Source organism: Gracilinanus agilis, chromosome 1 (genome assembly GCF_016433145.1).
Source record: "Gracilinanus agilis isolate LMUSP501 chromosome 1, AgileGrace, whole genome shotgun sequence".
NCBI lineage: Eukaryota > Metazoa > Chordata > Mammalia > Didelphimorphia > Didelphidae > Gracilinanus > Gracilinanus agilis.
Window position 1 is genome coordinate 487072158 of NC_058130.1, and position 21841 is coordinate 487093998.

Here is a 21841-nt window from a genome sequence, read left to right on the forward strand (position 1 = left end):
TGGAGGGGCTTCTTGGCAATAAAAAACAAAAAGTCAAGATCACACTATAGGACACAAAACCAATCGCCTACACTCATTTGGTCTTTATCCTACTATTCTCACACACCATCTGAATAAAAACCTAACAGAAGGTTTTTTCCCTTATATGTAGTGCCCTTGTTCTTCACACTCTTAGAAAAACTCTTTTGTATTCCAAGAAAACACTGGTCCTTTTTTTTTAAAGACTGTATGACAGGTTTTCATTTAAGCAGTCCTTTTCAAAGGGCAACAATACCATAGGCAAAAAAGGGCATTAAAAAAATCAGAACATCCTCTGTAGGAGGCAGTCTGAACAAAGACTATTAGTGGTGCAAGGAATAGCATGCTGGGCTTGGAGTTAGCAAGACTTGACTTCAAATATAGCCCCAAATACTTACTGTGTGACCCTGAGCAAGTCACAATCTTTGTAGGCTACAGTTTCCTCCACTGAAAAATGGGGATAACATCACCCTCACTACGGGGCTCTTGTAAGGATCAAATAAGATAATTTGAAAGCGCTTCAGACAGAATCGGGCACGTGGTAGGTGCCATATGAAAGCTTATTCACTTTCCTTTGCCATTGACAAAAAGAAAAAGAGTACTATCCTAAAACTGAAAACAGGAACTGCTCTACATATGTATAATTTGAGGGGTCCAGTCAAAACATGCTAAGATTATTTTGTGCATCAATCTCTCCCAGGATGAAGGTTAGAAAATTTGGCACAAAGGAACCAAAAGAGAATCACAGTATAAAAGATGATTCACAAAATCAGACCAATGATTCCAAGAGCACTAATAAAACTACCTTTGCAATCTACGCGTAACCAACCATTATAAATTATTTCTGATAAGTTGGGCTTTCAAATAGGAAACTAGCTGTGAAACTAAGCACAGCGAAGGCATACAAAAGCAATCCTTAAATCCATCAACTTGAATTTGAAACCTAAACACTTAAAAACAGATTCATTTAACTTGATTTAAAGTTATGAACTCAATAATATTTCCTGCTTAAATTTTGTCCATTTATTTATTCATGTGCAAATTATCCAAGTCTCTAAATAACTAGTTTATACCTTCCCTTCCTCAACCCTTTTCACTTCTTTTGCTCATTGTGCTGTTCTTTGATACTGAGTGTGAATTCTAGTTATCCATCGTCTCCTTTTAACTCAATGAATTGCTGGGACTGATTTCTACACACCTTGGGGGAACAAAACGAATCTCTGCTCTCGTTAATTGTGAAATGCTATAAAATTATCTTTTGGGGTTATAATCCTAGGACATAACAATAGCTTCCTAAAATATAATTATGAATTAGTTCTTATTTCATTTTTTGCTCACGTTTTGATGGTTCATTCACATCTTCAAATCACAAGATCTTTAGCACTGTAAGATGTTAAAAGAAAATCTAAGCAAATCTCCTTTCTAAATGAGGAAACCAGAGCCTAAGTAGTAATATAATTTGCCAAAGGTTATACAGCTGGTAATTAGACACAAAGCTACAACTAGAACTCAGTGCCCTGGACTCTTGGTTCACAGCTCTCTCCACTATGATACTGTGGAATGGTGAAGAAACAAATTACTGTTGGCCATTTTTGATAGTCACATTAGTGTAATTCAATGATTTCTGGGTTTTGGCTGATTAGAAGTACTGTATAGTATTTTTTCTGAATTTTTTTTCAAAAACAAGCGTTTACTTCTCTCTCTTCCACTGGAAAACAAAAAACAAATCTATTGGCCATACACAAAAAGCGTGTTTCATTTTGTCCATTTTAGTCCATCACAGGTCAGGTATTGTCCTTTATCTTTGGTCCTCTGAAATCATGGTTAATTCTTTAGATGTTTTTTTTTATAAGTTGTTCTCCTAATTCTGATCATTTTACTTTGTATCAGTTCATGTGAGTTTTCCCAGAGCTCCCTGAAACTACCCTTTCCATTATTTCTTGGGAAATGATAATATATACCTTAATATGCTCAGCTATTTCCTGATCAATGAGCACTACCCAGTTTCCAGCTCTTTGCCAACACAAAAAGAGCTGATATACATAGATTTGCAAATATTGGTCCTTTTCTGTTCATCTCTTTGGGAGTATAGATCTAATGGTGTATAATTTGGTCAAAAGGTATAGATATTTAGTAACCTTTTTGGAGCATATTTCCAATTACATTTCAAAATGGCTGGACTAACTCAGTTTCATCAATAGCACATTAATGCACCTATTTTTCTTCACCCCTTCCCACAATTACCATTTTTTCTTTTTGATAGCATGATGTGGTTTGAATTTTAATTTTCTATTACTAATTTTGAGATTTTAAGAAATGATCACCAATAGGCTATTCTTTGACCACTGATCAATTAGGTAATGACTTATTTTTATCTGTTCCCAACATATCTAAAAATGAGGTCTTTATCAAGGAAACATTGAAAAAAGAAATTCTCTTTTGAATTTCCCCCTCTAATTTTAGCTGCATTGGTTTTGTTTGTATAATATCTTTTAAAATTTATATAACCAAAATTGTCCATGTTTTCTTCTATGATCCTTCCAAGTCCATGTATGGTCATTAGCTCTTCCCCTTTAGAGTCATAGACATAAAGGTAATTTGTTCTTTGCTTCTTAATTTAAGTCCAAGTCACGTATCTATTTGGAGGCTATCCTGACATATTGTGATCTAATTTGTCAGACTGCCCTCAAATTTTCCCAGTAGATTTTTGTCAAATTCATGAGTCCTTATGCTAGTACATGGGTTCTTTGGGTTTACTGACAAATGGGTTTGTTTTCTTTTGCAAATTGTGTACTTTAATATATCAGATCACTTCAATGATTACAATTTTGTGGCATGGACTGAAAATCCAGTACTATTAAGCCCCTTTCCTTCTGTTTTTTCCCCATTATGTCCCTTGAGATTCTTGACTCTTTTTCTCCTTCTAGATGTATTCCATTTTTTTCTAGCATTATAAAGTAATTTGGAGTATAAAGTAAATTGGAGTACTAGAATTGATATGGCTCAGAATAAGTATATTCATTTAAGCAGTATTATCTTTTTTTTATTACATTGGCTCAATCTATTCATGAGCAATTAGTACTTTGATATTTAGGTCTTTCTTGTAATAAAACATTTCTTATAGTTATATTCATAAAGTTCTTGTGTTTATATTCATAGACAAATTCAAATATTTATATATTTTATAGTTGTTTTAAATGGAACTTATTTCCTCCTGGATTTTGATGGCACTATAAAAGAATATGAATATTTATGTGGATTTATTTTATAACTTGCATCTTTACTCAAGTTATTGTTAAATGAATTTTATTTAAGTCTAGAATTCTCAAAATATGTATTGTGATATCTGCAAAAGGTGAGAATTTTGCTTCTTCTTTACCTATGTTTATGACCTCTATTTCGTCTTTTTTGTCTTATTGCCACAGGTAGCTAGTAATCCCAGCAATATTTCAAATGTTATTTGATATAGTGGCAATGGACATTTTTATCTTACCTCTGAACTTAATGTGAAGGATTTTACTTTATTTTCATTATATAATTCTGGCTTTTGGTTTTAGATATTTACAGCTTACCATATCAATGTTAGTATATGTTTTCTAGACATTACCTGTCTAATGATTTCTGAGGAAAAGAGAAACATAGATTTGCTATTCAATTCATTCTAAAACCTGATCTGACATCGGATGTGTAATAAAACACTTGAAAGGGGAAGTCAAATTTATTTGTGGCATATTTGAGAATGAAAAAAAGAGTCCTTGATTCAAAATATTTTTATAAGGCAGCTGATAAGAAATGTACTAATGTACCTAGCCATTACTACTGCTTCTTTGAAAGGTGGGACACTCCAGCTATCTGTGGATCTACTCAGAATCTGTTTCTCAGGTATAAGCTTGCTAAGTCTTTGTGAAAGGTATGATTCCTTCATGTGCATCTATTATCAACCCTACTACTACAAAATTCCTTTCTTATTATTCATTCCCTGTCACTATGTCCCTGGAATACCCATTCTCTTACCCACACTTGATGTTATTTCATGGAAAAATAAATGCAAAATATATCTGATTAAGTTACTTGTTTCAATTCCTCCATTCTCTGTAATGTCCTTGAAAGCAGGGATTGTTTGGCTTTTGTCTTTGAAGACTTAATGCACAGAACATAGTAGGCACTAAAAAAATATTTAATTGATTGAATTGATAGTTATAACCTCTCTATTTCTTAGTAGACTGTCTTTACGACTATCTGTGGCCCTTAAAAAAATCATTACTTAGTGGTCCTTGAAAGCAGGGATTGTCTGGCTTTTGTCTTTGAAGACTTAATGCACAGAACATAGTAGGCACTAAAAAATATTTAATTGATTGAATTGATAGTTATAACCTCTCTATTTCTTAGTAGACTGTCTTTATTACTATCTGTGGCCCTTAAAAAAATCATTACTTAGTGGTCATGTTTCTGGGGATAAGTAATGTCTTTTGGAGAGAGGGTTTATGTGTGGACCCAAATATATGATTTTTATCTGTTTAGGGAGCTAACAGTGAGCTGATAAGCACTTGGTCTAGTTTTAGAGAGCTGTCTGGCGCAATAAGAGGTTTAATGATTTGCTAAGGATCCAAAGGAAGCCTCAGAAGTGAATGACTCATGAAAACCTGGGTCTTCTGGTCCTTGAAGCTGTGCTCTATCCACATTATATCATACTGCCTCATATTAAGAATCCAACAGTCCATGTCTTCCAATGACTAACATTTTTTTTTAAACCTAGGTCACCATTTGGCAATGGGACAGGGAGAGTAGAATCTGACAGACGGCAGTTGGTATTTTTAGTCACAAAAAATATCATCTTTGAGTTGTTACAAAAGAAAAAGACATCACTTCTGAAAATCCTGAGTTTGCTACAATCACGTTAGCATTTTAAAAAAAAATTTTCATAAGCATGAAAGGGAGCAATTTTTACATGAGATTATGCCATGATTTTGTTTATTGTCAAATCACTCTAAACGCACCCAATCTGATGTCATTTCGGTCAGGCATGGGCAATCCTTGAATGGGAGCTGCCCACTGAATACCAGGTGCTGAAGGCTTAATGGAGGTAGTAGAGTTGGCTGAGTGGATAGAGCAATGGGCCTGGAATCAAGAGGACGTGGGTCTGAAGCTGGCCTCGGACATTTGCTAGTTGGGCAACCCTGGGCAAGTCATTTAATCTCTCTGTTTGCTTCAGTCCAGTGGAGAAGAAAATGGCAAAACATTCCAGTATCTTTGCCAAGAAAAAAATGGGTAACGGAGTTAGACACAATAGCAAAATCCCACAATTCTCTATATAAAAATGGAAGGAAGGTTTAATGATGTAAACTAACAGTTCAAAATGAGTAAGGCTCAATTCTGAACACTGAACTCTGTGCAAACCTGTCCACCAATCTGCTTTTCCATTGCTCTGGAAAGCTAAGCCCAAAGTTCCAGTTACAGAGTGGAATTGTATATTAGCTAGTCACACAAATCATAATAGTTTAGGAGCTAGCTCAAAAATTTATGGCTTAGGAGAAAAAGGAGATGGGGAAGTATGATAAAAAAATGGGATCTGTTATTATTTTTTAGAATATAGGCTCATTTCCATCTGAGAGATAACAACTTCTTTCCCACAGGCTCTTGTTTTACTGGCTTATACTGTCAGAATTAATAAATCAAAGGAAATTAAGAACATACAAAAACAAGTATATGTGCATGTTAATATTAAGTCAGGGTTTTTAAAGAATAAAATAATCCACAAAGACCTTGGAAAAGAAATGCATTCAAATAATAAGTTTCCTCTCAAAAAAAGAGTTGCTTTCAAATGGAACTGCTTTGACGAGTTTGCTTCCTACTTGTATATAATTTAAAAATGTAATTTTTCTTTAACCCAGTATTTAAGTAAGGTAAGGAGAGCTGCGGTGATATTTACAAGACTTTACTTTTAATATAACAAAAGCGGTATGTACTTTTCTGTGTGTACCAATTCTTACAAAACAGGAAGAGACTTAGAAACTAAGCTTGAAGGCGTTCTGACAGACTAATGGATTCAGAATTCAGAAGAGGGATTAGCAGCAATTTTGGCTTGGACCTGTAGAGCAAGCTCACTTCCACCCACTCCACTCAATTCTGCTCCATAACAGTACAATAATTCCATTCTTAGGCTGAAAATGAACAAATGCTGCCAATCACAATGTATTATACTAAATTCAGCAGTATGCCTTGACTAGGCTTTGACCATACCATTAAACTGTACACTGGAGCATTACTGTGACTCAGATGTCATACAAGGATGCAGGGGCAAAATTATGCTCTATCCCATTCTCTATCCCTTTTCAGTTTAAATCACTACTTTCTTCATTCCATGCCTTCAATGGAAATTCATAGCTGGACAAAAAACTGTGTCCCTTGTATAGTAATTACTATATATATATATATAAGTTAAATAAAATTGTAAATGCAAGTGCATTTAACTATAAAGTTTTTGTGTCTTAATAGTGTCAATTTTTGTAAAGGTACCATGTACTGCTGAGAAAAAAGTATTTTCCTTTCTATTCATGTTCAGTTCTCTTGTGATATCTGATCTGGATTAAATAAGATTTTATTTACCTCCTTGACTTCTTTCTTATTTATTTTTTTGTTAGATTTAACCTAATTCTGATAGGGAAAGGTCTATTATTATAGTTTTGTTATCTATTTCCACCTATAACTTCTTACCTTTTCCTTTAAAAATTTGGATGCTATAATATTTAGTGCATATGTTTAGTATTGATAATGCAGGTTAATTTTTTTCTAAAGCTTTGCCTTCTATCTTAGAGTTGAAACTAAGTATTGGTTCCNATATATATATATATGAGTTAAATAAAATTGTAAATGCAAGTGCATTTAACTATAAAGTTTTTGTGTCTTAATAGTGTCAATTTTTGTAAAGGTACCATGTACTGCTGAGAAAAAAGTATTTTCCTTTCTATTCATGTTCAGTTCTCTTGTGATATCTGATCTGGATTAAATAAGATTTTATTTACCTCCTTGACTTCTTTCTTATTTATTTTTTTGTTAGATTTAACCTAATTCTGATAGGGAAAGGTCTATTATTATAGTTTTGTTATCTATTTCCACCTATAACTTCTTACCTTTTCCTTTAAAAATTTGGATGCTATAATATTTAGTGCATATGTTTAGTATTGATAATGCAGGTTAATTTTTTTCTAAAGCTTTGCCTTCTATCTTAGAGTTGAAACTAAGTATTGGTTCCAAGGCAGCAAGAGCAGTTAAGGGTTAGGTAACTGGGGTGAAGTGACTTGCTCAGGACCACATAGTGAGGAAGTGTCAGAGGCCAGATTTGTATCCAAGTCCTCCCAACTTCAGGCATGGCTCTCTATCCACTGAATCACCTAGCCATTCCAATGCAGGTTAATTTAAAAAAAAATGCAAAAACCCTATATGAAATTATGAAGAGTGAAACAAGTAGAACCAAGAGAACATTATACATTATCTGAAGAATGACTTCTACTCATGATTACAACTATTGACAAAAAAATTAAAAACTGACATTATGTTTCCTGGTTCCTCCTCCCAATTCACCAGGTCAAAATTTGGTATTACAGAGAGAAGACCAAATCTCTGCTGTTGACCCCTTCTGTCATGGAGGCCATTTCCACCTCTGAGAAAGAACTGATAAATAGAGATAAGCAAGATACTGTTTTATATATACTTGTATCTTTTTGTCAAATGCCTTCTGTAGTGTGGGGAGGGGAGTTACTTGAGAATTTTAATGTAACAAAATTTCAAAAAGTGAAAACAGCAATAAAAAAGGTACCAGTTCCAAAAGAAAACGAGATAGCTTTAAAAATTAAACACCATTAGTAGTTACTAAAAAAGAACACTTATTAGTCAATTTGATAATGCAATGCAAATAAGAGGCAGAGTGGCACATCCTTTAGAGGCCACTCAGGGGCAGGAAGAACTTTATTCAAGTCCTGCTTTTGACACACATTAGCTGTATAATCATAAGCAAGTCACTCAGCCCAGGCAATTCTCTAAGAATATAAATTGTAGAACTTATTGATCTCCATTGGTGGAGGGCTAAATCTGAAGTCTCCTGTATATAGGAAATTTTAGTATGTCTAACAACCTCCCAAAATTGAGCCCTTTGTGAAAAATTAACATGATAACAAAAACAATATGAAGAATGATTAATTTCCTTTTTTGAAAAAATCTAGCAATGTTTCTTATAGTTAATATAGGGTATTTAACATTTGAATCCATAAAATTAACCTTTTCATGTACCTTCAGGTATCTGTTTTGATCTACTGTTATTGAATGTTCCCCCCCCCCCCCCAAAAAAAAACTAAAATCTATTTCCAAGACTGACATTGGAGGGTTTCCCAGTGACTTAGCATCAATAGCTGCAACTGTTTCCAAGTGTTTAGTGGGGAGGATGTGAATGTCAAAGGACCTTTGTAAAACAAGTCTATTTTCTTCTAAAAAGGTCTCCACCTAAGTAGTAGAGAAGAGGAAGCACAAATTGCCTCTGGATTAAGGGAGAGAACATTTCATTATTTACTTTTTTCCTTTAAAAAATCAATCTAATCTGAATTCTTATTAAATATCAGTAATGCCATTTTTGGAATAAATTAGTAAAAAGAGAAAAATTTGATATTGCTTGTGAATCTAAAAATTTTTAAAATATATATATATACACACATGTATGCAGGAATGTATGATATCTGTGATTGTGTATATATATGTATATATGGATGCATTAAACTGACTACTTCTGGATCTGTTAACTATTCAAAGAAAAATTTAAAAACTGGAATGTTTCCTGATTCCTCCCACTCACCAGGTCAAAGTTTGGCAACTTTGTATTACAGAGAGAAGACCAGTCCTCTACAGCTGACCCCTAGGAAGCCTTTCTTCCCCAGCAGAATAGAATGAGATACAGATTGGCCCAAAGGCTTAACAATTCAACCATAACACTGAGTCATGACAATGCAGACTGGGCCCACATCACCCCACTGCAAGCATGAGGGGGAAAAAACACAAAATAATAGGAAAGGTGTCCTCCTCACAAAGAGAATGAATATCTCTGGTATTAGGAAGGAAGGGGCAGAGGGGACTGATAGTGTAATGGTTTTTCTATAGGAGAGTAAAAAAAATAAATTAAAAAGGAAGAAGGTCAAGAATTTAGACAAAAAGCTGCCTGAAAGATATCAAAGGAAAGTAGGCTGGAATAAAGGAAACTAATAGAGCATAAACATGGGTGATAAAATACAAAGAAAGTGAGTAACTTCATTGTTGAAAAAAATTTCAAAGTAATAGATTTGTATTTGTTCTGGAAAATGATGAAAACCCATGTAACTAGAAATAATTAAAAGCTATTTATTTTTCTAATATAAAAAGGAGGAAAAAACATGTTCTGGGATTATCTCAAATTGCTTTGGAATTTCTCATATTTATCTCATAACTAATAATATATCTCGGTACCAATTCAGTTTGCTTTCAATTCTGTACATTTCTAGAATTAAAAAGGAAAACAATCCATTTAGCTAGTCTTTCTGCTTTAACAGTGACACCATTTCTTAGTTCATTAATGCTTTCCTAATTAAAAAAAAAAAAAACTTAAAAAAAATGACCCTTTTAAGCCTTTGATTCAATGGGATAGATGCTTCTATCAAACAACCTATTCAGTTTTTAGATTCACTTTGTGGTAAAATAATGACTTTTGAAAGACAGATTCACATTGATACCTTGGTCTACTCTCTCTCAAAACTAACTGTGTTCCATTTGTACAGATACAGAATTTACTTTTTCTTTTTTGCTAGTTCCCTTACTCAACAGTGAAACAGGATAAAAAAAGTTCAAGAATATTTAATATTTTAATTTAAAAACCCCTTACTTTTCAACTGCCAACTTCTCAGAATAAAAAAGCTAAAGCAATTAAATTACTAGAGTCAAGTAGCCATGATGTTGCCATTGGCTTTTATCACTTACAAGGCCAAGGGCAGCTGAATTCCTTCACTTATGAAAACCTTCCCATTTTATCTAAACTCCTAAATTTAACCTTGTACTTATAGTCAACCTCAATTTTAATGGGGATTTTCAACTCGAAGAGGACAGTCTGAGAAAGGACTGAGGACTGGGATGGTGGAATCCAAGCAAAAGATTTACTCAGTGAAATAAATCCTTTGGGGGCCAGAGCTCTAGTCTCTTCCTGGAATACACCAAAGTCTACCTCAAGTTCTCCAACACTCATTCTCTCTATCACTTGCAAAGAAAACCTGACTTTTGGGGAGATATTTTGTTTCCTCATTCATAGGAGTTGGGGCGTTATGGAAAACCCAAGCTTCAGTTTTCTTAAGTACTTCTTGCTAAATAAATTTCACTAGCTATGGGCCATTTCCTCCCACCCCCCTTTGAATAGTTTTGTTTTATATTCAGCCCTATTCTCCTGAGTTCCAGTTCTTTATCACCATCTACTCATTACACATTTAACTAGACATCCCATAGGGATCACAAACTCAACATTTCCCCAAATCTACCCCTCTTAAAAACTTCTCTGCTTCAAGGATCACCATCAGATTTCAAATCACTTAGGCTTGACATTCAGGGTCATTCTTGAATGCTCACTCTCACCACTCCATAAATATCCAAATATTTGCCAAATCTTGTTTTTATCTCCATATCCCTTGGATATGTCCCCATCTACCTACTGACATGTGCCAAACAAGTTTGGGGAGTTAAGACCCAAGCTTAAATCGGGCCTCATTTACTAGCTGTATAACCCTGTTTAAGCCATTTAACCTCTCTGTCTGTTTCACTATCTATGAAATGGAATTACAATCGCATCTATCTCCCAGAGTTGTAGGCTCCAATGAGGGAGCTGTGAAGTACTTAGCACTGTGCCTGGCACACAGTAGGTACTTAACAAATGCCTGTTTCTCTCCCTCATAGCAAGAGTTCTTCAGGTATTGATTGCACCATAAAGTCACTGAGAATATTACTTGAAGATTCTGTGATTCTATTTAATATTTAATTTCCTTAGGGGTTCATTATGTCTTAATCTTTTGTCATGAAAATTGGTGGGGATTTGTAGATTTGTTGTTTAGTAATTTTCAGTCATGTCCAATTCTTGGTGATCCCCTTTGGGGGTTTCTTGGAAAGATGGTTTGCCATTTCGTTCTCTAGCTCATTTCACAAATGAGGAAATTGAGGCAAATAGGTTTAAGTGACTTGCCCAAGGTCACAGAGGCTAGATGTGAATTTAGGTCTTCTTGACTCTGAGATTGGCACTCTATCCACCGAGACACCTTGTTGTAGAATTCTGATTCCTGTATGTCTCAAAAAGGTTAACACTAGCCCTGTTTTATTCCAACAAAGCACAACTCTGAGGCGAGCACTTATTACATTACACTGTATTTACACTATTTCTTTAATGGCCAAGGGAAAGAAATGTGTATGAATAATGCTTTGTCATAAGTCACTTCTTTAAAGGTGTCATGAAAAAAATGTTCTAATGGAGGCACTAGTCAAAATGAATACAAAGAATGTATTATTCTCCAAAGAGTACTAGTTTATAAGAACTCATGACAGAATTTTGCTTTTACAGGACTCAAACCTAATACCAGGAAAAGTCTGCTTTGAATATGACTACTCTTAAAATAGTACTGGATTTGGGCAAGTCTGACAAGTTTTCCTAAATGGTTAAAATGGGAGTCAGGCTCATGTCTAATATTATTTCTATTAGCCCCAACAGAATCCAATTAAGAAAATGGGCAAATAACCAGGAGCAATTAAGCTCTAAATTCCCAACTTGGTTGTTTTTGGTATATTTTAATTATTGAAGGAACAAGGTGTGATAAATCATACTTGGAAAATCAGATGCCCAGTGAAATTTTTTGTGCTATATATCATGGGGAAGAAGATCACACAATTGGCTGTGTTGTTGCTATTTATCTTGACAACAGTATTGATGCCTAAATCTGTTCCTGTTCTGCCCAGTCAATGCAGTACATTGTTAAAGCTGGTATTTGGGTTATTGATTATCTAAAATCACTGTTGTTTTTTTTTAAACCTTAGCACTTGTCTTAGAATTGATGATACTAGGTATTGCTTCCAAGGCAGAAGAGTAATAAAGGCTAGGCAATGGGGTTTAAGTGACTTGCCCAGAGGGTTACATAACTAAGAAGTATCTGGACCCAGATTTGAACACAGGATCTCATCTCCAGTCCTGGCTCTCTATTCACTGAGCCACTTAGCTACCCTTTGTTTCTGCTTTTGAGAGAAGCTAACTTTATCAGAAAATTATCGAGTCAAAGGCAAAAACACATAAAAGTATGTATGTATGTATGTATGTATGTATGTATGTATGTATGTATGTGTTTTCTGGAAAACATAACATCTCTTGAAATACTGTAGTGACCTTTAAAGTAAGCTTAATAAGCTTTTATTTTCTAAATGGAGGTGGGAAGGCAGCCATAAGACATGCTGCTTTGTACTGTATTATTACTCTAATTAGCACAAATATCATTTAAATGAACCTGTCAAGTCCCCTCTTCCCTACTGACAAAAATGAACCAGTCGTGCTCACCTCAGAAGGCTTAACATTTTATAGTTCAGACTCTTCTCAGAATATTTCATATGGTTTTAAATTTTGGCTTCCATAGGTTGGCTACACTTATGGATAGGGCTGTTACTGTTCTAATTATGGATGAAACAGGGATGGGATTATATTCCACTTAGGCTTTGCATTCACAGTGCTTTGACCAGAACATGGGTCCTTCATACATACATGCTGAATTTAATTGGATGGGAAAATCAGCAAAGAATATAGTGAGATTTGACTTGACAATTGGATAAAATTGCCATGATGGACTGGATAACTTTGGAACTACCTATAATAGAATCTAAAGAAGGAGTTCTTTATTTAGGAATCACAGATATCTAAGAAGTCCATGAAGACAAATGGGGGGGGGGAATTGCATTTTAATTTTCACTAACCTTTAAATGAAATTGAGCATCCTTTCAGTGGTCATTTTTAAAAAGTCAGAACCCCTATCATGTAAGATTTTAAGCCTTCCCACCTACACACACACATTATTGCAACAGGTTTTGACTAACAATAGTATGGTGGAGTGGAATGAGCAATGGTACTGGAGTTAAAGAGTACCAGCTCCTAGTCTTATTTATTAGTCAATAGTTCTTTTACTTTCAATTGTATTAATTTTTCCTTTCATTTTTAGGATTTCTAATTTAGTTTTTATCTGGGGAGTTTTAATTTGTTCTCTTTCCAGATTTTTAAGTTGCAAGTCCAATTCATTAATTTCTTCCCTCTCTATTTTGTTGATATGGGCACTTGGGGATACAAATTTTCCCAAGTACAGCTTTGGCCATATCCCATAGATTTTGATATATTGTTTCCTCGTCATTCTCTTCAATGAAATCAGTAACTGTTTCTATGATTTGTTCTTTGATGGTTCTGGAGTTAGAGAACCTAGGTTCAAATCCTGCCTCTGGCACCAAAATAGCTTAACCAACTTGGACTTCAATGTCCTCATCTGTAAAATGAGTATGTATGATTAGACAGTCTCCCAAGATTCCTTCTAGCTCTAACTCTACATATTATGAACTTCAACTGTGATTTACAACATGTTTTCTTGAAATGTATTATGTGATGCTGGCTATAGCCTCTTTCAAACTTTGAGTGGATGAAAGAGAAAAGACAAAAATTCTGCCTATTGGACAACTTCGAAATGTATCCCTAAATCAATTTCATTTGGAAAGATTTTTAAAAAAAAATCATTTAAAAATATTTCCATAACATCTGATTTCATAGGTGTAAAATCCATGTAGATCAAACTCTAACTTCATAGAGAGTGTTCAAGGGTTGCTATGCTTGAAGAACCTAGCATCTTGTAATCAATTTTTTAATAAGCCATTTTGAAATTAGCTAGGCTATGTCGTTGACAAATATCATACTGCCAGTTTCTAGGTCTATATAATCCAAGTCTGTTTCATCTAATCAGAATCTGCCACAACTGGTTATCCATAGATTATTACCTGGGAGTTGCCAGAAATCCCAAAGAGTTATTGGCATGCAGAACATCTTATAATTATCTTTATTTGGGAAAAATTCCATATTTACCATTTTATATCTGGCATCATTTTTAAGGCAGATGGGATAAAACACTGAAAGAAAAAGAGTCCAAAGTAAATTTATTCAGATCATTCGTGTTTACACTTTTCTATGTTCTCAAATAACTTTGAGGGCTAGCTATCCTTTAATATCTTTTATGAGGATACACTATTAGAAAACTTGACTTTTAAACATTTCTGATAGAGAACTTTCTGGAGTGGTGTCCTAATTCTTGCTTTGACTAACCCTTATTTACTAGTGATGTCAGAAACCTTTCCATCTACAAAATTCTCATGGTACTTTCTAGAGCACAGCCAAACAAAGAAAAAATACCTTTATCTATTAGGTCTGTAAACATATTTTAGAATGAGGAAAACACATTTAGAAAGTAATGGATCATGAGAAATTGATAAAAAGTGAAAGTATCCACATGTTGCTAATTAATGTTTAGAGGATACTTACTTTATTGTTGGGAGACTGCTCTGCTAGTGAGTGTGTATATTTTCATGAGTTTTAAATAGTTCATTGATGAAGGCAGTTAGTTGTTACAGTGAAATGAGGAATCAAGTACTTGGCTTAAGAGTCAGGAAAACCCAAGTGAAAAATCTGTCTCAGACACTTAATAACTATATAATCCTGGGGCAAGTCCCTTAATCTCTCAGGCTCAGTTTCCTAATCTATAAACCTATTTCACAGGGTTTTTTTTTTTTTGAGGTTCAAATAAGGAAACAGATACATGTGCATTGCTGACCTTTAAGAACTATATAAATGTTAGCTATTACAAAGCAATGGTAATACTGTGTTTGAATGTTTGGGAAAGATAGAGAAAGGTATAGATGTGATTTGCTGAAATGTCTCCATGTTCCAAAATTTTCCCTTCCTGGCTATACTGCTATAACTAAAATGCATATTTCTGTAGTGTGGAGAAAAATAAAATACTGACGTCTGTTTGGTTAAGATGCTGCTCAGGTATTTTTCTATTTTAAAAGAAAAAAAACTGATTCTCTTCTACACATAGGCTACTCTCATCCCTCATATTGGCACATATATAACACTCACTTCCATGATTTGCTTCTCTGCACTCACTTTCTAAAATATTGTTTTCCTCTTGCCTCTATCCCTGCCCTGGGATCCTGAAGTCATTCATTTTTACCCACTGAAATCCTATTTGTTAATGTCTAATTCAAATGCTACTTCCACCAAGAAGTCTTACCTGATCTTCTGTCACCAAAAGTGACCCTTCCTTCCTCTGAATTCCTATTGTCCCTTGTCCAAAACATCAGCATGACATTTGTCAAACATGCCTTTGAATTTATTTGCATGCTTATTTCACATTATTGAGAACATTACCAGATTATGAGAAACTTCAGGCCAGGAATGGCTTTTATTCATCTTTCTATCCCCATAGTCCAAAAGATTAATATTTGACTGAATGAAAGTAATCTCTAATGGGTAGAAAATTCACAAGATATAAGTAGATGAAACTTTCCAAGGCTCCCCTTTCCCCACAAATCCCCAACGCAAAGATACTTACTAGAATAGCATAATAAAAACATTTGCCCTGGAACATCCCCATTCCCAAGAATTAACAGCATACTTTCCCACAAAAACATTTGTACCAATCAGTGCCTTTTGATTATTCCAAGGAGAAATTCTCACCCCACTTTCTTATTCCCATTTAATTCCACAAAAGCATACTCAGAGCAGAATAAAATAAATTTTAGTAACATAGCATTTAAAAAAAATCCTCACCCTTAGAATTGTTACTAAATATCAATTCTAAGGCAGAAGAGCAGTAAGGGCTAAGTGATTAATCAGGGGTAAGTGACTTACCCAGGGTAACACACTTGGGAAGTGGCAGAGGCCACCTTTGAACCCAGGTTTGACTGATTGCATATCTGGCATTCTACCTACTATACTTTGTGACCACCTCTAACAAAGCACTTTTAAAAAAGGTGATGACTCCTATTATAAAATGTGAATAATAAATTTCATTAATTTTCTTTAAATTATAGGGTTCAAGGGAGATTCATAGTAGTCATCAGTAAAAGAACAGACTAGACTCAAAATCAGGGGTATTTAGTAGGTATACGACCAGAGGTAGATCACTTTTAATATTTAAGTCTGTTTCCTCATTTGTAAATAAGGGATATTAAGGACAACCAAGATCACAAGGTTTCAGTGAGGTGCTTTTTAAACCTTAAAGCAATATAAACGTGACCATCTCTCTCAGTGGCTGGTGCTTGAACAAGTCACTTCAGTTCCTTGAGTTTCAATGTCCTCATGTTAAGAGTTAAATCTCTAGAATCTATTCCCTTTTGGATCTAAACACTGATGTTTTTAGAATGGAAAGTGACCTAGGAGAATATCCAGTCCCAGAACTTCATTTCACAGATGAGGAAAAACCAGGGACCAGAGGGGAAATAATGGCTACCATTAATGTGGGGTTTTATATTCATAATCATATACAGGCATTATTTTACCTCTCTCATGAGGCATATAAGGCCTTTAGCTAAGTGCTGGGAAGGAGTAAAGGAGGCGGAACTTCTCTGGTATATAATTAGAAGATTGTGCCATTTCAAAGATAAACCCCTACTCAGAACTAGAGAAATATCAAAGAATTTGAAAGACAGGATAGAAGCATAGCACCCAAACTAAATCTTCTCTTGTTGTCTGATAGGCTTACTCTGGAAAATAACCCAGGTCAAAAGAATTACGACTGTTCCTTAAATTAAAAAAAAACCCTTACCTTAGTTAGCAACATAGTCTAATTTATAGGTTTGCAAAATTTTTGTTAATCAGTTATCTTTTTAAAAAATCCTTCCCATCAATAAGTACTCATTGAGTGTTTTTATATACCAAGAATTCCAACAAATAATATGTATAAAGCATGCACCTTACCTCCAAAAGCTTACAATCTATTCCAGGAGAGAAGACTAACTCACAGGTACTAGCAGCAAACAATATAAGACAATAGATAATTAGGTGTTGAATAATGTGACAAAGGCTATAAATCAATAAGTATTAAGTTCTATTATGTGGTGCTAGGCACTGCCCATAGTCAAACTGACAGGGAAAACTTCAAAGAAACCCCAACCTGATTTCTCCCACCCTCATCCTTCCAGTCCCAGACATGAATACATGACCATAAATACAAAATTTTGGCACACAGGCGCTTGTAGCAATTCAAAATAAGGGGAGACACCTTAGTTGATAGAACAGAATCAAGTATAAAGGAAAAGATACCAGAGACTTTCTTCCATATAGCAAATGTGAATCTTTCCAGTTGAAATTCCACTTGTTTCTTCTATGCTCAATTCTCAGTGGTGGCTGAAGACATAACTATACTGGCTTGAATGGAAGCCACACTCCTAAAATGAAATCTTTTTTTAAAAGGAAAAAATATAGGTAGATGTTGAAAATTAAGACCAGTTAAAATCTGCCTATGGGTTTTATACAAGCCCAAATTTAAATTCATTTAACATATAATTAAGCCCTGCTGATGCACAAGACTCTGCTAAGGAGTGAACATACAAAGAATAAAAAATATGAGCCAGTCTGTGCCCTCAAGGAGCTTACATTCTATTGAGAGATACAAAACATATATAGATTAGAAAATTTAAGGTAATTTGTGAGAAAAAGCCTTTTATTCATCAAATGAGTTGAAATTTCTTTTACACTCTTCATAAATTCACCTTATTTCAATACCTTTTGTTAGCATCAAATGGTGGTACCAAAGGATGACTTAATTTTGATCACTTTTGATTCTTACTTTTGTATTCTTTAGTTTCTTGACATCATTTACAGTTTTTTGAGCTAAATCATAAATGTATTTTTATGCTCTTTCCTCCCTAATTGTTATCTGTGACCTCACAGATTTAGGTACATGACTGAAAAACAACAGGTTAACTTTAGTATCATAATCAATAGACTGCCTGCTACCCTTTTAGCAGCCATTACTAAAACTGTTTTATTTCTACCTCTATTTCTGAGGACCAACCTTAGGTCTTATAAGTTAAATTTTATCATTGGCCTTGGAGCCTTTATTGGCAAAAGTAGAAGAATGATTGAATTAATATTCATTTTTGTCTCCCATGTTCTGAATTCAGACCTATTTATCAAAAATGAGTATTTATAAAAGAAAGCTTTATTTATTAATTCTATTAAATGGAGAAACACTAAGCTCTCTCCAAAACCAATATTGTTTTTTTCTCCTTTGCTTCATGACAAGTGCTTCCCTTGATGCCCTCTCAATGCAGTTCTCTCTCCTCCCACCCCAAACATCTAAAAAAATGATTACACCAGCACTGATGGCTGTAAATGACAGCAAATGGAATTTATTTCTTGTTGAAGGGTCATTTTTCTTTAGAAAGTCATTTCTAGGGGGCAGTTGGGTGGCTCAGTGGATTGAGAGTCAGGTCCAGAGATGAGAAATCCTGGGTTCAAATCTGACCTCAGACACTTCCTAGCTGTGTGACCCTGGGCAAGTCACTAAACCTCCATTGCTTAGCCATTACCACTCTCCTGCCTTAGAACCAATATCCAGTATTGATTCTAAGTCGGAAGGTAAGGATTAAAAAAAAGTCATTTTTATACGGAAAATTTCTGCACACACACTCCCACATCAGCACTGCCTCGTCCAAAGGATTTCTTGTTATTTAAGATATGTATCAAAAAATTCTGCTAAGATCAAAACACGAATCTAAGGATTTCATAAATCTTTGGGTTAGATTTCTGAAGATCCAAGATGTCACAGTTTGCCACCCAAGAAAGTCCTCAGAAAAAACCACAAGGTAAAATTTGTTTCAAGTGTAGAAAAGAGGTTTAGCAAAGAATTACCTAAACCCATTGCCTTCTCTAACCTGTATATTTAGTTCTGATTTTAGTTCCTCAAGTATTTTGGGAGTCAAAATCCTCAAGGCAATAATATATAGATGTAATATATACATATATTAAGTACTACTTGGATTATTAAATCTGTTAAAGTGAACTGATTTCCAATGCATATTAAACTTAAACGATAAAAGCACCAAAATGCTATTAACATTGGCAACCAATAGAAGAACTCACTTGGGAATGATGTCACTTCTTGGTTCTTCAAATGCAAATTTGATTCCCTAATTTCTTATTTGCAAATAGATATAAAAAGGAGGAGAGGAGCTTTCTCCAAGGAATCTTTTCTGGTCAATACACAATGAGATATACTAGATTTAACAAAGATTTTTTTTTTTAAAAGAACCAAATACAGATCCAGAAAGTTAGTGAAGAGAACACAATAATTGTGCTCTATTTTTCTCTCACTCTGTTAAAATAAATCTACAAAGTTGACAATCTCTTATATTTCAAATGTAAAGATAACAGAGCTAGTGTCAGGCAGAATCTGACCCCTACACACATATTGGTATAAAACAAATCTTATTGTCTGTAAAGTGGCATATTTCTAAGTCATGGTACAGCCATATTAGCTATTTTGCAGCATTTTTAACCATATGTTTGTCACCGAAAAGAGTCAGGGAATAAATAGGGTGAGGTATCAAACTTTCAATTTTGGCTTTAAAAATTGTAGGAATATTATGGGAACCTCCAGGTTAAGGAGGAGGACATCCTAAAACACTGTGCATATAACAGGGATTAGATTGGGATGCCCCAGTACAGTCACTACAACTAACACAAAAAAAAATAATGCAGTTAAAACAGGAACTTAAGGAATACAAAGACTCACTATGTTGCCTGAATGCTTTTTATGCATCACATTTGGAGAAGTTTTAAGGGGAATCCTGGGTTGACACAGTTGGTTTTTCTGGAAAAGACTTTCCCATAAAGTTAACAGATGGGAGTGGGGGAGGGGCTGGGGATGCCGAGAAATAAAGGAACAGTGTGAGATTCGGATTGAGTCACTGTCTAACCCAGGGGACCAAATATCTTCGTAACACTGCATATACAATACCCCTACTCAATTCAATCGTCCTGGCAGCTGCAGGGATCACAACCGAGCTGTGAGAAACCATGTTTGTAGTTGGTTAAAAGCAGGGTTTTCCTCACCACTGACTGAAGGCGCCATGTAGACAACAGCTGCACAGGGTTGTCTGTTTCTATAGGCAAGCGAGGTTGCAATTAGCTACATACTGCAATACCCTTCCTAGGTCCTTGAAACAATTAGACGAGGAAAAATGTGTAAAAATAGGAGAATAAGGTTTACCCATAGGCTGCGGGAGGGGGTGGGGGGAACAAGATGCCTGGCTTACCATCACCCCTGCCAAAGCCTATTCAAAAGAAATTATTAAGGTGGAGGTGATTGAAACTGTACATGACGCACCGCAGGCGAATAATAAATACTTGTTGATTGACATACTTTAGTCAAAAACAATCACGGGGAAAAGTAGAATAACAGACGCACGTTGCAAAGACAATGGGAGCAGTACATTCTTCAAATAGGAAATCTTCTTAAAGAGTCAATGGAGAGTGCTTTGGTTTGGAAAATAGATACAGAGTAGATACCAGCTTTCTAGGGTAGAAGAGGGAGGGGGGAAAAAGAGGAGAGAGTTCAGAAAGCTTTTCCCAGTTGGGAATGCAACACCCTGCTTAAGTAACCTGCTGCTCTACGGATACCGCATATTGCAGGGGGGTGGGAGGAGGCAGGCAGATGAAAGATTCCAAGGATTCAAAGCCAGGGACCCTCCCTCTTGCAGCTTCTCTAAGACAAGAAAACACTGATGATTTTATTTTTAAAAAAGAATTAATTTTTTTTTCTTTCTACCTCGCGTGCAGCCCTCAAATCAACCTTTTGCAAAATAAAATAAATAAATAAACCCCGATTCCAGCCAGCCCTTACTCCAGCCTCGGTTTCCGCAGTGCAGAGCACCCCTGTGGTGTAAGCTGCAGCCGCCCCAGGGGCAGCAACCTTTGCAGCACGAACCAGCCGCACCCCCCCTTACCCCCCACCGAGCACGCTTACCTTCCCCAAGACCCACTCAGAACATTTTCCTCCTCCCGCGGCTCCCAGAGACCTGCTGCAGCAAGTCACTCCCCTGCTCCAGCGGGGACTGGGGGTGGGGTGGGGAATGCGGTCTGTATCTTACCCCCTTCTCCTCCTTCTCTGACCCCCCCCCCCAATCCTTACTGTCGCCGCGCCCCCCTCCTCCCGTGCTCCAGCTGCGGCAGCTGCTCCACTCACCCAGCTCGGGCTGTGCATGAAGTCATCTCTCCCCCCCCACCTCCCCCCTCCTCACTCCATTCCTCGGCATGGATCACCACACAGCTGCCAGCCACAGGGGGGAGACCAAACCTCGACAGTCCCCCGGGAGCGCGCTCCCCCGGAGAGCCTGCGCACTCAGACGTGATTTACCCCCAACTTGCACCCCACTAAAAATGAAACTGCAGGACTGGGGAAGAAAGGGCAATGGCTGGAAAAGATTTTTCTTTCTAAAGAAGCCTTTCCCTCTCTGAGGCCTCCCCTGGCATTGCAGATGGGTGGATAGCTCCATCAGCCTAGAGTTTGGCTGGTCCTGGGCTCCCTCTCCTGTACCCCAATCTTTATTAATGCTATGGGTCGCTCCCCCCCCCCCCCGCCAGGGGTTTTGAAATTAAGCGTTCTTTTGGGACCCTTGCGATAAATACACGAAACATGCACCCGATTTAAAATGTATTTATAAAGAAAAGGTCCAAATACCCTCCAACCTCCCCCCCCCC

The 21841-nt window shown here is 35.9% G+C and overlaps 1 protein-coding gene across 1 annotated transcript in view; it reads right to left on the minus strand.

Annotated features, from left to right (window-relative positions):
- The window catches only part of PKIA (cAMP-dependent protein kinase inhibitor alpha), a 78774-nt gene that overhangs the window by 56643 nt on the left and 290 nt on the right, over positions 1 to 21841 (minus strand). The window lies entirely within an intron of this gene.